Genomic DNA, 12,790 nt, shown 5'->3' with positions numbered 1-12,790 from the left:
TAAAAACTATTTATTAAGACAGAAAGCAAAAAGAGAAATAGCAGTAATCACCATTATGTGGATGTGTACATTATCATTATATGTATACTACATATATATACAAAACAAAGTGATGCACAAGCAATTGTTCAATACCCAGCAACTGATACCCAGCCAGTCCCCAAGCAGCAGCTGTCCCCTAAGCCAACTCCTCTCAGTTTTATATTTTTTTCATATGATGTCATATGCCATGAAACATCCTTTTGGCCAGATTAGGTCATGTGTCCTGTTTCTGTCCCCTGCCAGCTCCCTGTGACACCCTCCCCAGCACTCTCACTGACAGGGAAGTACAAGAAGCTGAAATACTGAAACGTCTCTGGCTCTGTGCAGCACCTGAAACATCATGGTGTTATCAGCACTGCTTTTCTTCAAAGCCAAAGCACAGCATCATAGTAGACACCATGGTTAAACTCTGTTCTAGCTGAAACAAGAAACAAAGGAAAACAAGAGCCCCAAGAAGACTGGGCTAGATGAATTTTCTCTGTGAAAGACTAATAAAATCTGCTTTCCTAAAACATGCCACTGACTAATCTTGAAATGGATAGAAGACCTATCCAAATCAATTTTGAAGAGATTGCTTTCCTAACAGATGTACAACAATGGATTATTAATGAATTATTTAGAAACAGCCTATCTACAACAGAGAGAAGAAGAGGCAGTCTCATTAAACTCTGGGACATGGACTCCATGAAGCAAAAAGTTCCATGCATCCTGCCAACATGCCAAAAAGATAACTTGAACCAAAATTTGTATTTCTTCTTAGTTCCAATCCACATTATTTGACACCTGACTGTCAGATCATCAGCCTTGGACAGTCTAGTACATACTACATTGTGCAAGGAGGAAACAAATGAAGACAACTACAAAGACATCTGTACTATATTTCTAATTAGTATATTTAAATATAAACAAACAAAAATAAACACAGTCAAGAGATGCTGGCAGTGAATACACAGTCAACTGGTTTTAGCCACCCTGCGTTTCCTCCACTAAGGCAGCTTTCCATTAAGATGATCAGGCAGTGAATTACAAATCTCTCCACTACAACTGTGTCACCAACAAGATGTGGACAAATGCCCCTGTACATGCTTTTCCCTTTCAGAGAGATTGCAGCACTGAAAACTATTACTAATTCAAATTCAAAGAGAGGATAAGCAAAGAAACTCTGCAGATGTTTGGCCTTATCATTAATATATACACTAGTCAGGAATATTTGGGCCCACATGAGGCATACCTCTCAAACCAGCATCTCTTTTCAGAGTTTGCCATCCAGAGACCTGAAAAGACAGAAAAATAGTCTGAAAGTTAACATCCAAATTTCCTCAAAATCCAGCTGCCACGTAGATATACTTTGTATTTCCAGAGTCTCTATAAATTTATTTTGGAAAATATCTAGAAAGAAGATGCTTGTATCACCTTCCAGAGAGAGGATAATCTCATACGTATATCACAGTTTGAGAAAAGAAGGCAATTTTTCTTATGAAGTGATTCACATAAGGAAAACTCAGATGTTAAGAGACAGGTAATGAGTACTACTGCTTCCATCCTCTTGTTCCACAAATCAAAGCACAGCCTGCAGTTGCTGATATTAGTGTGACATTGCTAAGGGAATTACAAATGCCATGACACAAAATATTTATGGTAGTATTAGGCACGAATGTCAATGCAAAACAAATAAGAAACTCTTCACAATTGTACTGTGAGGTGCTTTTACTGCCTTCATAGAAATAAATATTGCTAACTGAAAACAAGGCAAGGCTGCATCAGATACTACTTCATTGGAACCCACGAAGAAGATCTTCACAGAGGAAGTAAGATGCCTCATATGAACAGGCTGAGAAACAAAGAGGTATCTGTGACCTGCTGCAGGGTTTACTTCCATAGCACAATACAGGGAACACAGCAGCCAACTACACAGCTGCTGAAGATGGAGTTAGAGGTTTAAAACCAGTCTAAGATCACACAGCAGCATAAGCCTGTGAGCAACACAGTCCTCCAAAGAAAATGCCATGCATCTTCCCTTGCTACTGGGAGAGGACAGGTCATACCTGAGTTAAGCTGGAAGAATAAAGTGGTACTTAAGTGAAAAGGAAAGTGCCAGCAGTCAAGCTTGTCCTAAAGCTCCACCAAATGCTTCCAGTTCTGTTTGCACAATGACAGTGACGCACTACTAACGCTTCATACAAAATAAATTAACACATTTAGAGATACTCATTCAGAACTGGGAAAGCAGACTCATCTGTTGATCACAGACACTAAAACATTAAAACAGACAACTACTATTCCAGAATGATTTTATTCAAAGGTTTTACCAAACTGCTACTGCTATTCTTGATAACTTGACAATTTATCTAACTGTAATTCTCATTTGTATCACACAGCACTGTAAGGCAAAACAGGTAGTTGCCTCGACCGGGTACAAATCCAGAACTGAAGCAAATGCTTGAAGGATTCACAAGTTATTACAAAATCCCTCTATTTAAAGCATAAGCAATTTCTTTTTCTTGTGCTGAAATACAGCATAATGTTACTTCGTTAAAAAGCAAGAAAACAGAGCTCACAGTGGAGAGAGCCTGAGGAGAAGCAGCTGTATGCAGCAGATGCTACTAATTTTGCAGAATAATTACTGAAAGGTATTAAAGTCATATAGCACTGGAAGCAGAAAGAAAACAATGGCAGGTATACTTCAGTGCACAAGGCATTTAAGTGAAAGTCACAGCTCTAAGAACAAAATATTACACTGAAGGAACTTTGTGCAGACCCAAAACTTAGTAAAGAAATATTTTTAAATCAAGATTTAAGTCTGAAGTACATTTGTTAGTAACTGCATGCAGATGAAATGCAGTACACACACACACACACACACACAGAGAGAGAGAGAGAGAGAGAGAGAGAAAGAGAGAAAGAGAGAGAAATAAATAATAATAATAATAATTAAATAATTTTTTTAAAAAATAGCTAAGAGTATCACTTAAATTTTAGAAAAAAAAACAGCAGTTTAATATTACTTATCTTCACTTCTGCAAACATTTTCATCATAGGCCAAGATATTTTATGAGTTGGACATTTATCATTGGAGAACAGGTATGACCAATGGGCTATTGTAAAAGCCTGCACAGGGCTCTGGAGAATAACAGGGCTATTACCTCAGGTAATTAACTTCAGCTGCAGGATACCTTCATTCAAGGAATGGAAGAACAGAATAAACAGAATATTTGTGGATCTTTTGGCTTCAGATATCATCCATTTTGTTTCAATTGTTTTCAGTTTTTATTATCCTTGAGTATTTAATTAAACAATTTATCAGCCACTTAAAACAGTGATTTCAAATACACTGGACATGAGAAGGTTCTGAGTTTGCTAAAACACAAAGGTAGTAGAAAAGACTCTTCCAAATTGAGTTGTAAAATATTGTAAACTTAAACAGAATTATTTGTGTTGTATTTGTGAAGCACTATTTAACAAAAGAACCTACCAAAACTAAATACTTTTCTTAAGCAGGATAAATATGGCCCAATGCTTACACTTGCTATAGCAAGCCAATTTAGGATAAACGGCTGACAAGAAGCCTTTTTATTACTTACTTTATCCACATAATTACATGTTAAAGCAGCAAATGTGTACAAGTACTTTTTTTAGTATAATGCCAGAAATTCCTCACATCTCCTGGCAAGTCATTTTTTCCTATTTTAAGAAATGTATCAGCACCAGCAGATGGCACTAGTTCCCTAACTTCACAGAGCTGGCCCACCTGCTACTAACTTCAGCACTGAGGATATAAAACACCACTGCCCAACATTTCTGCTTGCCTGGTTCACACTGAGCAAACAGGAACTGTCCTAGGCCACATATAAAATTTATAGTTAAAAAATAAGTATTTTTATTTATATACATTATGTGTTTTTAATTAAAATGTAAAAAATAGAGACCAACAGAAACATAAAACCAGTGGGATACTGTTCTTGTGATACTACTGCATCAATGTCTGGTTCGACTGAAGTAGCCACAGTTCTTAGTGAGCTCTTAAAGCCTTCATCAGAGATATTTAATGAAATATTGCTCTTCCTGTAGTTTATCCTTGACATTAATTGTTCACAAATGTATGTACTGCCAAAAGGTGATGGAATTGATAAGGCATGACTGTGAAGCATGGGATATTTTTCTCTGTTAAGATAGGTCTTATGAAAGTCAAGTAAAGAGACATGACTGAACTTTTCTTTGAGTTGAACATCTGATTGCAACTCTATGCATTCGATCTGAAAAAGCAAAGGTAATATACCTATAGCAACTGAAAGCAGAGTCACAAATATATCAGAAATATTTATGACTTTTTGGAAACCTTGAAACCTATTTTCAAATCCCTTTATCAAAACAGAAAGCAGAACTGCATATTTTTTGCTCCTCACAGGACTAATTTCAGCTAATGCAGGTATGAAACTATCTGCCATAACATCAGCTTGCCATAATTTAAGTTTTATTTCAAACACTGCTACAGTTTGAAATGTCGCACAGATTAAGTTGATTTTCACCTTGAATATGTAGATATGTAGGTTTTGCACATTTCAACGAGCAGTCAAATCTACCAAAAATGCTAAACCTGAGAGCCGTTTCTTATCTTCAAATTCTGGCACAAGTTTCCCTCTTAACTCCAAAATCGACTTGATTTCAATTTGCAAATCTTTACATATTTTTAGTATTTTATCCTGACTTTGCCACCTTCCTCCAAAAAAAAAAAAGCATGTCCTTATAATCAACATCCATATTTCTAAGAAACTCCTGGAATAGGCAATGATTTGACCCATTAGATTTTACGAAATTCATGGCTTTGATGATGTTTTGCATGATGTTACCCATTTCTAAGGCTTTCACACATAAATTTTCATGATGTACAACATAGTGATATTTTATCAAATGTGAGTTGTCAGTGGCAATTGCATCTTCTTCTGTTAATTTTATAAGTCCTTTTCTCCCAGCCATCACTGGGATGTACCATCAGTAGCTACACCAGATATGGTGACAAAGGTTGAAGAAACTCACTTTATCACATTCTTTTACTGCTTCATATAAATCAAGCTACTTATTGTGTCTTTTAATGGCACCAAATGAGCCATTTCTTCAGTACCTCTAATGAAAATGGCAAGTTGAGCCATATCTTGCAGCATCAGTACTTTCATCTATTACCAAAGCAAAAAAATTGAAATTAGCAGCTTTACACTTCAAAATTCTTTCAACAGATGTTCCCATTTCTTCAGTTCACCTGGCTACAGTCTGGTGACACAAACTGATTTCTGAAAAATATGTTGTTTTTTTTTTAAATCAGGACACATTATGTCTGCCATGCTTTCCATGCATCATTTGATAAAGTCACCATCAGTTAATGGGTTTTGTTTGTTTTTGCAATTAGATCTGCTACCACATAACTAGCTTTTAATAACAGAGCATGTTAGAATTTTATCTTTTTTAAAAAGATATTGTTGAGATGACATTTTTTTCAGTTCTGCTATTTTGTCTTTCTGAAGCATTCTTTGATAAGCATTGCACTTGGCAGCATGTTTCTGCATATAAGATCTTCCTAAATTGTAATCTTTGAAAACTGACACAATTTCCTTCCAAATTAAGCATAGTGCCATATTAGTTGTCTTGACAAAGTAGTACCCATCTGTCCATTTTTCCTTGAACTCTCTTCCTTCATCTGTGATTTTTCTTTTGTGGGGGTTCTGTTTTCTTCCATGATGCCATATGCAGGCTGAAGTATTAGTATTGGAAATCATTGTTTCACTCAACAAACAGCACAAGCACATGTCACAAGTAATGTAATGCACACAGGTTACAGTGTGACTGAGTGGGTGCAACTGGCATGAGAAGCAGTCAGTGCTCTCCCCGTGTCCTGGGGCTGAGCCAGGCCATGTGGTGGGGAAGAATCAGTGCCATGGTGATGCAGAGCAGGGAGCACGGGCTGCAGTGTGGGCTGTGCCAGGCTGCATGTGGCCTGCAGGCCACTGGTTGGACGTGCCTGAAATAAAACTAGCAAGTAAAACCCACCCAACCTTACAAACCTGTTGTTTCTGTTTTCCCAAAATAAAGAGCTATTGAGCACAAATGAAGCACGCAGTTTATGCCAAGCAACTTGCTGGGGTCAAGTATAAGCTACCTGACAGTTTAAGAGTCTTGAGTTCCATTAGAAACTGAACTACATGCTTCTCAGCATCTCAAAGATTAAAATGGCCTGCAAGAATTGGACATTATTTGCTTCACTTTTCTGAGTATCTACCTCACTGCTACGCTGCTACCACACTACAAAAATTCATACGCAATTGATCTAGAGAATAATTTTAAATGATTTGATAATCCACTGTTACAGTACTTCCTCAAGGAACGCCACTTCTCACCCACTTTTATCAATAGCTTCTTAAACAAAAAGATTCAAGAGTGAGGACAAATGAGATTACAAAACTATTAGAGAATGTCTAGAAGAGATCTATGAAGACAGTGAAGGGTCTGAAGAGCAAGATGTGTGAGGAGTGGTTGCAGTCCCTCAGTGTGCTCAGAGCAGAGCAGAGGAGCTGAGGAGAGCCCTCATGGTGGCTGCAGCTCCTCACAGGGAGCAGAGGGCAGCGCTGAGCTCTGCTCTGTGTGACAGCGCCAGGGACCGACGGAAGGCATGGAGCTGTCAGGGGAGGGGAAGCTGGGGGTCAGGGTAAGGGTCTGCACCAGAGGGAGGTGGGCATGGAATGGGCTGCACGGGGCCGTGGGCACAGCCCTGAGCTGCTGGAGCCTAAGCAGCATCTGTACAACACTCTCAGACACTGGGTCTGATTTTTGAGTGATACTGTGTGAAGTCAGGGGTTGGACTCCATGGTCTTCGTGTGACCCTAGAAACTTGATACATTCTATGATTTCTCCACTGACGAACGCTGTAGAGATTAAAAACCTAATGAGACTGCTAGGGGAAAATCACGGTGCATCTGAGAGCATGGAGGAAGAAACATTACAGCATGCATCCAGGTCCAACAGGTAGTGAGGTGCAGTGTGTATCCCTAGAAGGCACACATATACCTACCTATATAGGCAGTGATAGATCAACCAAGACACAGTGTTCACAACCACAGACAATATCAACAGACTAATCCTGCTCCAAGCTCTGCCAAAGTAGGATGGAGATATGCTAGTACTTCCTTAGCAGCCACTCCTGCCTTGCAGACACATCATGGACACACAAAGGTCTCTACGATCCAGGGTGCACATCCAGTTGCTAGCACTTAGGTCCACTTACGCTCTCCCTCAGTTGCTGGCACCTTACAGACCCTGTGAACTGAAGTATTGACTGCAGCTGCTGGCACTAAAACCCTCGTACACACACACACACACACAGAACTGAGAGCCCCCTGCTACAGAAAATGTTAGAAGGGAATTTCAAAGCACTAACTGCGTTATCAGGCACAGGACACAAACAGGCAAACATATTAGGAAAAATTTCTTCTCAGAAAGAGTGGTTAGGCATTGGAATAGGTTACCCACAGAAGTGGTGGAGTCACTGGAGGTGACACCTGGAGGTGTTTAAGGAAATCATAGATGTAGTACTTCGAGGCATGGTTAAGTGAGCAATGCTAGCAGTACTAGATGATCTTGAAAGTCTTTCCCAACCTTAATAGTTCTATGATTCTATTATGTCCAGTCATCTGTATACACGTGACCTGCCCATAGCAGGGGAGGGTTGGAACTACATGATCTTAACATTCCCTTCCAACCCAAACTATTCTATCATTCTGTGCCCTTTTATCCCCTTGTCTGTTTTCTGACAACTGTATCTCCATAGATTACCTAAATTCTTTCATACCCTTACCTTTGGCTCATCCCCAAAACATCCTTAAAGTCCTATGAAACCTCAAAATGCTCGTTATCCATGTCTTACATGTCTCTCACCCTTGCGTGGCTGCCTTGTTACACCAAAAGGTGCTACAGCATTGCATCATGGGCATCATGACTGATCAGAAAGGCTGATAGTTTTCCAGGGACAGCTCTGTCTGTCTTCACCTGCTGTTGTGTCCCTCTGATCATCTGGGCTTGCAGAGATGGGCTTTGACAGGCTGATGGATCCCAAGATGGGCCTTGAAGTATTTAGGAAGGGTATAATTCAGCCGTCTTCCTCCCTGGCTTTGGGTGTATGCAGATGAGCTGTACCATGGAACCTAACAGGTATCATTAAATATGTTCACAGAAGCAAATTAATGCTGTTCTACAAAGGTTAATACTGAAACCAAGGGTTCAGAACACGGAATGGACCCTCACTCATTAAGTACTAATCTTCTTCCAAGAAGTTACTTTCCAGGTGGCCAAGAATTCTTCACATGTAGTATTTTCTCTGCACAAGACCTATCATTACAAGGCATTCCATTGAGCAGTCTGAAATACTTCTTCCTCCTCAGTCTCTCAGTTATGTTTATGAAGCATTTGAAACGTAAATTTGAACGTGTTTTTCCTGACAATTAAGCATACACCTGAGCTGCAGTTCAGAAATGAGAAGAAAAACAAAGTTTTCTTCAGCTAACTATTCCAATTACACACCAGTGAGGCACATAGTTACTAGATAATCTACACCCTCTATTATTGTTTTAAGGAATAAACTTGTAGAAAAGCTTTTCTACTGTGAGGCTGATAGAGCATTGGAGCAAGCTGGCCAGAGACTGGTCACTTCCTTTCTAGAGTCAAAACCTACCCAGATTACATTCCTGTATAACCTGCTCTAGCTGACTGTACTGGAACAAGGCAGGTCATAGAATCACAGAATCAGAGAATGGTCATCAATCTTCAGATCTGGTACGAGATCGGTTCAGACTAGATGACCTTCAGAGGTCCCTTCCTACCTCAACATGTGTTTTTATGTGGTGCAAACATGGCTTGCCTGCCCAGAACTTGTTTGTCAGCTTGACTTCTTTAACACAACGTTCTCTACAATTTCAATTTGAAAACAATTAGTCAGACCTCTGCTTCTTCATTATCACTGCCTTAAAACAGAGAGGCTTATGTTAGTTTCACTTACAAGATATAATACCACATTGTAAGAATTTAATGAAAAGATGAGAGAGCTATTGACCTAGCTTTCTCAGCAAAAGCAAGTGTTAGTATCTAGTTTTGTTTTTACACATTTCAGAACTTCAGAGGTTTAGGTTGGGTTTTGTTTTTGAGACATTTCACTGTTCCCTAATCAAACAGAAACCTTCCTTAGAAGGTGTAATTTTCTATGTTGCGGGCAAGTTCCCAGTTTCTTCCCAGGATCTAAAATTATCTCATATTTGTGTCAGAAATAGTTTCAACTATACTCTGTGTACAGAAGACATTCACAAAGCCAGTCATATAAGTAAGTAAAATGTAGCAGAAAAAGAACTACAATGGAACATAAACCTTTAGCCTACTAGCATGAAATAATAGTTCTTACAAACAACAAGCAAAAAAGAACAACCAAGTTTGTTTTGTAGTCAGTAAGCAAAAGTCCTTTCAAGACAGATATCCAGAAATTTTCAATTGATGTATAAACACAAGTAGCTTTATAAGAGTAGGGAAGAAAATTTTAAAAGAAAACTACTTAGTGACCCCAGTTTTAAACTGGTTATGTGTGTTTATCATTTGAAGAGCTGGTTTGCTGGGTTTGTTTTGTTTTGTTTTTTCTTTCATCTGTTGTCTTGTTTCCATAACCAGATAAGTGAAATGTTTTTTCCTTTAACTTCCTGCAATCACAACAAGCTATGCCTGAATATTTCAGAGGTAGAACTGCCTCTGTGGAATAAGCACAAGCTGATCTTCAAAATTACTCCCAGTAGTTTAGTGGTAGGTTTTATTCTAAATACATTTTTAAGTCAGAAATTCTTAGTATATTAATCATTTCACATTACTCTTAATTTTAAACAATGGAGATATAATCAAGAATCAAAGAGTAGCAGGTGACTGCACAAACCAAGGAATGAATATGAGCGTTAGCTAACTTGCTTGAAAGAATTATGATTTAAATGTTCTAAAATAACATGACACACTCATGCTAATGTAAGCCATTAGGTAATTATTCAAAAAGGGGGTGAAAAATGTTAGTATCACATCATTTTCTGGAAAGTATTTTCTAGAGTGACGTTTCATTTAATTCTTTGATCTACTAAAGAGACTTGAGAATAGAAAATAGAAAATAGAAAAAGATCCACTTTGGTCTGTTTTGAGGAGACCTGACTAGGAGGTTAAAGGGAAACTACCACCGTTACTAACAGTTGCACTTAGAAGGCTAAGATGTGCACACCCTGCAGTGAAACACATCTGCTTTTTACACATTTGTCTCAAAGAATCATACAAGCATAGGTGTTGAAAGGGACCTCTGGGGATCACTGAGTCCAACCCCCTGCTAAAAAGCAGGTTCCCTACAGGAACACATGGAAAAGCATCAAGGATGTTCTGAGCATCTCCTGAGAGGGAGACTGCACAGCCCCTCTGGGCAGCCTGTTCCAGCACTGTCACCCTCATAGTAAAGAAGATCTTCTTCATATTCAGGTGGAACATCATATGTTCCAGTTTGTGTCTATCGCTGCTTGCCCTGTTGCTGGACACAGCTAAAAAGAGACTGGCCTTACCCACTCGACTCTCATCCTTCAGATATTAATAAGATCCAACTGGGAGATGCTCCAGGTCCCTCAAAATCTTTGTGGCACTACACTGGACTCTCTTCAGAAGTTTCCTGTCACTGCTGAAATGGGGAGTCCAGAACTGGGCACAGTACTGCAGATGTGGCCTCACTGCAGCAGAACAGAGGGACAGGACCACCTCTCTCGGCCTGCTGGCAACGTTTTGCTTGATGCAGCCCAGGATACCACTGACCTTCCTGCCTGCAAGGTCACTGTGCTGGATCATGTTTATCTTGGTGTCCACCAAGACACCCCCACCACTCTTCTTCATAGCTGCCTTCCAGTCAGGTGGCCTCCAGCAGTTCTGGTGCCTGGAGCTATTTCTCTCCAGGTGTGAGACTTCACCATTTCCTCTCGCTGGACTCTATTTGGTTCTTCACCAGCCTGTCCAGGTTCCTCCAGATGGCAGCACAGCCCAGGCTCCACAGCTAGTAAATTACATGTAGAAAGCAGTACAAATTTTTGAGATACAGAAAAATAATAATCAGAACATAGACCGGAAGCTACCTATTTAATCTTTATTTACCTGACATACTTATCATTCCTTATGTAACAACCAGAGACAAAGCTGTTTCTTACTTTACCATAAAACATTTGCTTTTGATTATACAAAGTAAGTTATGCCCTGGTATAAGTTGTCAAGACAACAGAGATGACAGTCTAAGTTTCTGCCTTGCACTCTATTACTAAATCACACAACATCAGGAAAAAATAATAATAAAATAAAATAAAATAAAAGGAACTCAAATAAGGTAGAAGAAATAGCAACTCTTGTGAAGACAAGTTAAAGACTCAAAACTGAATCCCATACCCTTTCACACGAACTTCAGTAATGCATTTTTTATTTCACTTTATAGAGAGGAAAAAGGAACAAACAGTACTACATCAGAAGTGTTGTAGTAATTAACGTTTTTGGTAAATTCACAAGATACTATATACCATACAAAAGTTACTACTGCAGAAGAACAGTATTCACATGCAATTTCATTTCAGCATCTTTAAACTTCCTTTTAGAAGCACCCTACATAACATTCCAGCAGGTGTACATATTCACACCCATCTATGTTTATGCATGCATATGTGGAGGGAGAGAAAGAGAATGAAAGCACACTTAAACTGTACAAATGGTAATTTGAAAAAGCATGGAAATTAAGTACTCTGATCCTAAAAAGTCAGCAGAAGATTTTAGCATTACTTTAGCTCTGAAGGTGAAAGTAAATACCATGATGAAATACAAGACTACAGTCTTCCTGACTACAATGAGGACTGAAAATAGCCTCATATGAATATGGATAAAGGATCAATATTAAATCAGAGACAGCATTTTAAAGGATTCTCTTTAGGAAGAGGAACAATATTAGTAAAAAGTAAGAGAAAGGCAGATTTTTAAGTATAGAAAATACACATACACACAGTAAATGCAACTTGGTCTACTTCTCTCCTTCCTACCTACTATCACAACTGTCAGCCCCACTGTGTCATTCTGTATATCTTCCTCCCCCAGTCTTCCCACTACCTTAACTCCTTTTACAATCAGAAAACAGATAAATATGTATTACATTCAAAGATATGTAGGCAAATACAATTACAGCAGGGATCACATTCTCATAATTCAGCAAGAAGAGGTTTTTCTAGTGTCAACAGATGGCAGTCATCTCCTATCAGAAACAAAACATGATCATGAATGAAAAAGTACTCGTGATGAATTTTTTTTTTTTTTTTTTATATATATATTTTAAGTTTCTTTTCGGAAGTTACCTTAAGTGTTGTTACAGTGAGCTCACAGATTTCAACAGATCTCCTTGTATACGGATGCATTATCTTAAAAGTCAATACTCACAAATCATCGCTACGAGTCTTAGAAACAACTTCTATATTACAAAACAAGAAAGAAAAAAGAATTATATAAAAGTGTACTAAGTTAGAAAAAAAAAAAAAAAAAAGCTGACCACTGTCAAGAGCACTCAGAGGAAGAAACAAAAAACAATAACAAAATCATGCATTCATGTAATTAGCCAAAAATGTGCAAAACAAAAAATAAATCCAATTCTCAGAGGACATCAAGAGTGGCTAAAAGCTAAAATGACTGC

General features: G+C 38.5%; 1 protein-coding gene across 3 annotated transcripts in view; it reads right to left on the bottom strand.

Moving 5' to 3' along the window:
• The window catches only part of PCGF3 (polycomb group ring finger 3), a 55,909-nt gene that overhangs the window by 22,139 nt on the left and 20,980 nt on the right, over positions 1–12,790 (bottom strand). The window contains exon 2 of one of the 3 annotated variants that reach the window (XM_072360453.1): positions 1,274–1,316. The exons of the other annotated variants lie outside the window; for them this stretch is intronic. The gene's annotated coding sequence lies outside the window, so the exon portion shown is untranslated. The remainder of the gene's footprint in view (positions 1–1,273; positions 1,317–12,790) is intronic. 3 annotated transcript variants of the gene reach the window in all.

Source organism: Excalfactoria chinensis, chromosome Z, assembly GCF_039878825.1.
Source record: "Excalfactoria chinensis isolate bCotChi1 chromosome Z, bCotChi1.hap2, whole genome shotgun sequence".
NCBI lineage: Eukaryota > Metazoa > Chordata > Aves > Galliformes > Phasianidae > Excalfactoria > Excalfactoria chinensis.
The sequence above is the reverse complement of the archived record's forward strand: the minus strand, read 5'-3'. Positions and strand labels throughout refer to the sequence as shown.